The 7,329-nt window shown below is 45.1% G+C and overlaps 1 non-coding gene across 1 annotated transcript; it reads right to left on the bottom strand.

Moving 5' to 3' along the window:
• Positions 1-1,076: 1,076 nt before the first annotated feature.
• Positions 1,077-1,148, bottom strand: trnad-guc (transfer RNA aspartic acid (anticodon GUC)). The gene has a single exon. It is a non-coding gene; the product is annotated as a tRNA-Asp (tRNA).
• Positions 1,149-7,329: the final 6,181 nt, after the last annotated feature.

Here is a 7,329-nt window from a genome sequence, read left to right as displayed (position 1 = left end):
AAATATAACGCTTGCAACAAACATCCATGCATAGTGTGTTACTGCGAATGAAAATACGCGGGTCACAATTTATGATCCAAGTGTATAATGGTAAATAATTAAATAAATAAAACCGCAGGCTTTCACATCGAGTGCACCCCAATAACGTTTCATTGAAATGTCCATGTTATGTACGCCGGGCACTGATGGATGCAGGCCTAGCGATCTCTATAACAATGCCAAGCAAAGAATGTCACTGATTTACCAAAGCGGTCAGTTTTCGGGGATCCTGCGGCAGCTGGGAGAAGAAGAATCGGGCAGGTTTCAGAATCGGCGAGCGCTCGGATAAAAGGCACCGATTTCCCAGCCGCGCTTTTCTTTTCGGAACCAGCAGAAGTGCCCTCCGCACCATCCTCGGCGCTAGGACACGCCGGCCACTTTATTACCCTAAAACAGGGAGCATACACCGATCTTCAAAGCCAAACTTACCTTGCCGATTTTCGCTTAACTGCTTCTCAAACTCATCGAAATCGGACATTTTTCAGTCCGTACTAAAGACGTATTGCAAAATAAGCAGAGGTCCAACAGTAGGCCTTTGAATGGGCTACAGGCTGCATTGGGTTCTGCTGCTTTTTCTTCCGAGTCGCCTGCCCCTCCTCCCCCGAAGTCATCGGCTCTTCCTCGGTTGTATCACACACAGGTTCGGAAACATTCGATGCGCATTACCGTCCCCTCCTGCACTGGAGGGTTAAGGACAACGTGATTATATCGAACCAAAATTGAAATGTGCAAGTTGACTTTCCTAGTTATACGTCTTCATTTTTATTCTGGGTTTAACAACCATGAGTTTATGACGTATTTTACATGATTAGTTGGCGACTGGACCTTATTGTTTATATCTCTTATTAAGGATCCATCCATCCATACATCAATTATCAAAACCACACACTTACAATCCGAGTCTAGTTTCATATGCTGCGCTGCTGAGCGACCCGCAGAATATTATGCATGAGTACAAGTCACAAGCCCCGTTTCCACTAACACGGGGCCGGTTCTAGCTTGGTGCCTTTTGAGACCGAGGCAAAAAGATGCAGACTCTCCCCGTCGGGGAATCGAACCCCGGTCTCCCGCGTGACAGGCGGGGATACTCACCACTATACTAACGAGGAGATGTACGCGCACTACTTTTACATCTTCAAGATAAACAGCGGATGACTACTAACATTTGCGAGTAATCAATGACTGAGCTTCATGTCATGACCATGGTGCTCAAGAGAAGAAAAAATACATAATGTACGTCCACTGATACCAGAACAACCATATAGCTTTATACTAAGACGATGATTAAACGGAAAATTCCTTTACAAAACACTGCCACAAAATCATAGTTTCGCAATATTACATCGTGCAACGGGACACAGTGTAAGTACGTGAAGTCGGTAATTAAATCAAGAAAAAAAAGTGAGAGGAAAAGAATACTTTTCTATTATCATATTTTTCTAACTGGCCAAACTGAGTCATATTTTGATTATACACACTAACAGAAAAACAGTGCAAATCTCCGGTAGTCCGTTTCACTTGCGCTCCGCTATGGGGCAGTAACAAGCAGAGCTTAAGTGTGGAAGGAAAAAAAAAACACAGGACAGCATCAATCCCAACTTCACAAACGCCGGAGATCGAGATGCTGTAAGCATGACAATTAACATCTTTATCCAAGGGAACAGCTGCAAGACACAGATGCCGCGCCTAACAAAGGTAGGATCGATTCCGAAGTTCAGGCATTTACAGACGCGGACTCTTCTGGAGTTGATTTTTTTCGGGAGATACGCATCAACTTCAAAAGTATGAACCGCATTATATCTATATCTGTTATGACGTTGTAGCTATTGATACTGATGCATCACAAAAATAATTTAAATGTTTTTTCATTCTGACATATGTTCGTTCGGACGAGGATTTTATTATATGAGATAAGTTTTAAATGAAAACTTTTTTTAATCTATATGATTAATTCTCGAATCTAAGCCAGACTTCACATAAATCATTCATTCATAAATATAATGGAACATACAACATCCAGGTATCCATGAAATTTATGATCAGGCTATACGTTTGTGATAACAACAAAACAACACAACATGTATATTTACAATATATGGGCCTATTGTTTAATATTGCCTCCAAATTATAGCCAGACAATAACGCAATAGGCCGACATCAAACTATTTTCATGTAAAACAAAAGTGCTGGCAGTTTGCTTGTGCTTACAGACCCCGCCTTGAGCCCATCCAGAAAGATCCCAAAAATAACCGACAAGCAAAGGTTGTAACAATCTGAGCATGTTTAGTTTAATGTAATCAGGAGCCGAATTAATAACGCGAATAAATGATCAAACCGAAAGTCTGTAGTCGGGAATATCCGATAACGTCTTTGACGTGCAGTTAAGATAGTCAGAGGAAAAACCTTGTAGTTTACTTATATATATGCCTAAATATATGAGTGTGTCTCTCCGGTGATTTAATGATGAATATAACGATTACATATCAAATCACACATTAAGCAATTATTATATTACTAGGTTGAACGTTTTCACTATGTCTGTCGTCACCTTGATTTCACGATTTTGACTATTCTTCTTATCCCAGATTGAACAAGTCATTGTGGCGATGCAAGATCCCGACATGGGGATAAAGATGAAGAATCAAAGACTGTTAATCACAGTGATTCCACATGCGATGACAGGTGCACGATACATATTTTACTTTTTAAAAATAATTTTTCATGCCGCCCGGGTTGTCTTACACCCGGCCGTGCAGTGTCCCGGGGGCCGGGTCCTAATGGTCATTTAAGCCCTTCACAGGAAAGCCCATACATCGGCGGTCTTCGGGAATCCTGTGCATTAAGACTGTCATCGATCTCCTTGCGCTCATATTTATTTATGTAATTTATTTATCGAGTTCAGCGTTTTTGATTTATGACGGCTTAATGCATTTCTCGACTCTAACTAGATGCCTTCCTCGCTATGCCTTCCCAGGAAATGATATCGTGGAGTGGCTAATTCAGAAGTACTCCATCATGGAAGAAGGTAGGGCCGAGAAGTATGTAGGGAAGCGTTACCTGGTGCTCTTATGTGAGGTTAATCGATTGTTTTTTTCCCTTCGTGACGACGATGGCGCCCCTGCTGGCGAAAGACGTCATCAGGTTTTTTTTTTTTTGTAATAAAATAACAGAAATAAACGAGTCTTTTGAATAATAAATACAAATGAAGTAATAGAATTTGTCATCCATACAACAGATTAGCCTAGCTGCATTTATGTGTAAGCATATGCAATTCACGTGTCTGACAGAAGCATGTTCTGTTCCATTGATATTGCTGAGCCTGTGAATTAATAAATGTCAGAATTGAGCTTGTCCATAACATAGACACCCCATTCGCCTGAAGCTTTTGGGATTTTCTTCCCCTGGCGTCAATTTATCTGCTGAATTATTTATCTTTCTGCTGAGAGGCTATTAGTACAAATAATCTGTAGGCCAGTCCCGAGTCGCGCCGCTACGCATGCTGAGCTGTACGGTTTGATAGTCCCGATGCAAACTTCGCTGATAGCCAGAGGCAGTCAGTCATGCCTGGAGAAATATCGCTATCCGTCTCCCTCATTATGCACTTCTGCAAGACGCTGTTGTCCTGAATTCCCGGGCGATGCAGATGAGGTTTTAAATAGCAAGGGAGCAGATTTCCCTGATTTACAGCCCAGATTGGAAAAGAAGTCGGAATGGAAAGGAGGGGACTTTTAGGCAGTAGATGGCAGATGCATTAACAGACTTGAATGGGCAAAAAACCTGTTGCCCCGGTAAGCAGTTACCCCTCCCTGTAAACACTAGGCTTCCCCCTAGCAGCGCTGTTGCTGCGCCGGTCTGAAACCCCCGGGAGCGCCTGACTGCCAATGGCCGCGGAGGCAGCCGGAAAGTGGAAAGTCCCAATTACTCGTAATTAATTATAGTTCCGATGAGGAATGCACCATCCCCGCGGCTTATTCTGTGCACCATGTCAACGTTTTTTCCAGTTACTTGCTATACCGTAAAATAAAATATAATATGCCTACTCAGTTTCTAGTTATCGTGTGTTCTACTGTATTCCACTGACAAAAATTTAGAGAATTACTATGCCTAAATCTGGGCTACGAGTAGTGGATTTGTTTGAGCTTTGAGTAGTTTACGTGGAAATGAGTGACCACTTTGTGTGTTTTCAGAGGCACTTCATGTGGGGAATCTGATCGTGAAGCACGGCTACATTTACCCCCTAAAGGACCCCAGGACGCTCGTCCTGCGGCCCGACGAGACGCCGTATCGCTTCCAGGTAACCTAAAACCACGGTTTCTTCAGATGGAGGGCAGCGCGAGAGGGTGGTGGCCATGTGGGGGGGCACGCATATCGAAACTATTCGTTGGAGAGACTGCGGAATTACCGTGTAGGACAGTATTTCTCAATCTGGTCCGGGCTCCAGAGCTGAGAGGGTGCAAAAACGTAGACTGTCTGGTAGGGAGCTGGGAGGGAGCAAAAACGTGGATCATCTGTGTGTCGCCGAGGACCGGATTGGGAAACACTGATGTATGAGAACCAATGCCAGTTAAAGTAGCAAAATGCCTTCCACCCGCCTTGTCCCTGACATGTTAAATCACAAAGCACCTTTGTCACGCTGCTTCTGAATAGTTTCAAATGACAGCATCTCCTTTTTGCTAGACTCCGTACTTCTGGAGCTCTCAGCAGTGGCCAGCCTCCGAGCTAGATTACGGTGATTACCAATTATTAATCATGTGCTCGCCTATTACATCATTACTTCCCTTTACTAGAATAATAGAAAAACACAGTTTCTTGCCATGTCTTTCTTTTGCTCTTCTAAAGCGATTTATTTGACTAAGAAGAATATCAGAAAGCAAGGGCAGCTGATAGACTATGAAAAGGTAAGAGAAAATTTTTATTTATGTACATTTCAATGCTATTCTTATTCGCTGGTCTGAAGCATTGCTTGATGAGATCATGTGATAGCTGAATGCTCATGGGAGTTTTACTTACACAAAATATTATGAGGGTAGAAGGAAAAATGATTGGTTCAGAGAGATAACCAATTAGATTGTACATGAGGTGGATCCGAGCAACTAGAGGAGGCAGGAGCAACCAATCAGATGTCTTGGTCCTGCCTCCTCTGCAATCTGATTGGTTATCTATCCGAACCAATCATTTTCCTTCTGCCCTCAGAACATTTTTGTGTAAGAAAACCTCCCACCAATTATGCACATAGTAGGATCGCACATAGACATCCACCAACTTGCCGCCATGTTGCGTCAGGGTCAACGCATTTTAGGTTCTCATCAGTAAGAGGGTTTGTGAATCCGACACTGCCAGCTGATATCCTGGGAGGGGTTCGGCCTGTGAGTCATAACGTGAACCCATGCAGCAACGCAGCCAGCCGTGCGACCTGGCAATGTCGCATTTAAACATCGTCTCCGCAGGACAGCTACAACATGTTGCACAAACGGATCAACCACACCTGGGACTTCGTGGTGATGCAGGCGAAGGAGCAGCTCAGGTAAACCCCACCCCAGCCCGGGAATACTGTCGCATCGAGCTATGAAATCAATTTCATAAATGCACACAAGGGGACAGATGAGAATGGATGAATAAATCTCGTATTAAGAGGATGATGATGTTACCTAAATTAAAAAGTAACATGGTGTGTGGTCATAATTTCCCTCCTATCTGTTAAATCAGACCTCAGCCTAAACACTAGAGTCGGAAATCCATTTCTAAGTGAAAAAGGAAACAGAAAAATGAAAACCCTACCTTGCAGTTCAGTGATTACCGCTATATGCTAATTACCCAGTATGCTTTCTGACTCTCCATCGACTGCTCTGCTCCTACCAGGGCAGCCAAACAGAGGCGCAAGGCGGACCGCATCGTGCTGGAATGTCAGGAACAGGCCTACTGGCTCGTCAACAGACCGCCAGTAAGCACCTCCCCCGAAACCCCTGACTCCCTACATCTGCCCCGGCGAAAACCCAGTATGCTGTGATTAGAGTAAAGCACACACTGGGTAAACCTGAACTCAATGCACCTTGGCAGCTCGAATATCGCCTCAGGCTGGGGGCGATTCTAGGATTTTTTTGAGGTTGTGGGGCAGAGTGGTGGCTCTGGGCCTAGGGATCTGTGCAAGCAAGTGGAAGGTTGTTGGTTCAAATCCTGTGAATGCCCAGAGTGATTCTACTCCGTTGGGCCTTTCAGCAAGGGCCTTAACCTGCAATTGCTTTGTCCTGGGTATGACATTAATCTACATGCAGGCCTGTTAGGAGATCCTTCAACTTACAGGGGAAACTTGGCAGGATTGGCAGGAAGGCATAGGCAGGGTCCCATTCCCCCACAGAGAGCTGGGGGGTTGTGCAGTTCTCTCCCACGACAACGGGTTTGTTCAATGAAGGAAGGCAAAGGAAACATCTGTAAGGACATATGGAACATTTCCGGTATAATTTTCGATCTCCGTCATCTCCAGAGCATTGAGCTCAGCAAAATTCACGGGGGGGGGGGGGGGGGGGGGAGTTTTATCTTCGTTAAGTAAGACACACAGAGTGTCTCCATGCATACTTTGTGGGGGAGGAATATATCACTTCAGGCCTGATAACCCACTACTGCTTCAGTGTGATCATGAAATATTTACTTAGCTGGGAAGAAGCCTATGTTCTGTGGGACGAGAGCTTTCAGAAGACAGACAGGACAGCAGGCTGCGGGAATGAGCAACTGCACCCTCGCTGAGTGTAATTTGGAGTTCATGAATAACACAGGAGAGTGGAGAATGAAAGTGTGGGACAGGAGCAGAGTGTGGTGTGTATCTGGCTTAATCCCGGCCGTCACTAGGGCCCCTTTCTGCTGGGTGCGCAGCATCTCTCAGGGCTAATAAGCATCAGCGTTTATGTGGGCCATTATCCCCATCCGGGGCGGCATCAGGAGGTGGGAATGGCAGCCACGCAGCTGCGGATCACATCCTAAATTCAGCTTATTTTGCAGATGTACCTTTTATTGAGACTAGAGCAGTTGGGGGTTTAGGGACTTCTCTCAGGGGTCCAGTGGTGATGTCACTCTGCTGACTGTGGGATTTAAACCGGCAACCTTCCAGTCATAGGCGGCGACTGCCAACCCGCTCAGCCACACACCACCTTCATTGATGAAACCCACCGTTTTGACGCCAATTAGACGGAAACACAGTTGAGCCAAAAACCACGCAGCGTAGGGCCCCCCAGTCAGGTGCTGCTCGTGTTTAAAAGGCAGGGACGCTCTGCACTCTGGTACGGCCAGGTGGACGGG

This window comes from Brienomyrus brachyistius, unplaced genomic scaffold (assembly GCF_023856365.1).
Source record: "Brienomyrus brachyistius isolate T26 unplaced genomic scaffold, BBRACH_0.4 scaffold439, whole genome shotgun sequence".
Lineage (NCBI taxonomy): Eukaryota > Metazoa > Chordata > Actinopteri > Osteoglossiformes > Mormyridae > Brienomyrus > Brienomyrus brachyistius.
The sequence above is the reverse complement of the archived record's forward strand: the minus strand, read 5'-3'. Positions and strand labels throughout refer to the sequence as shown.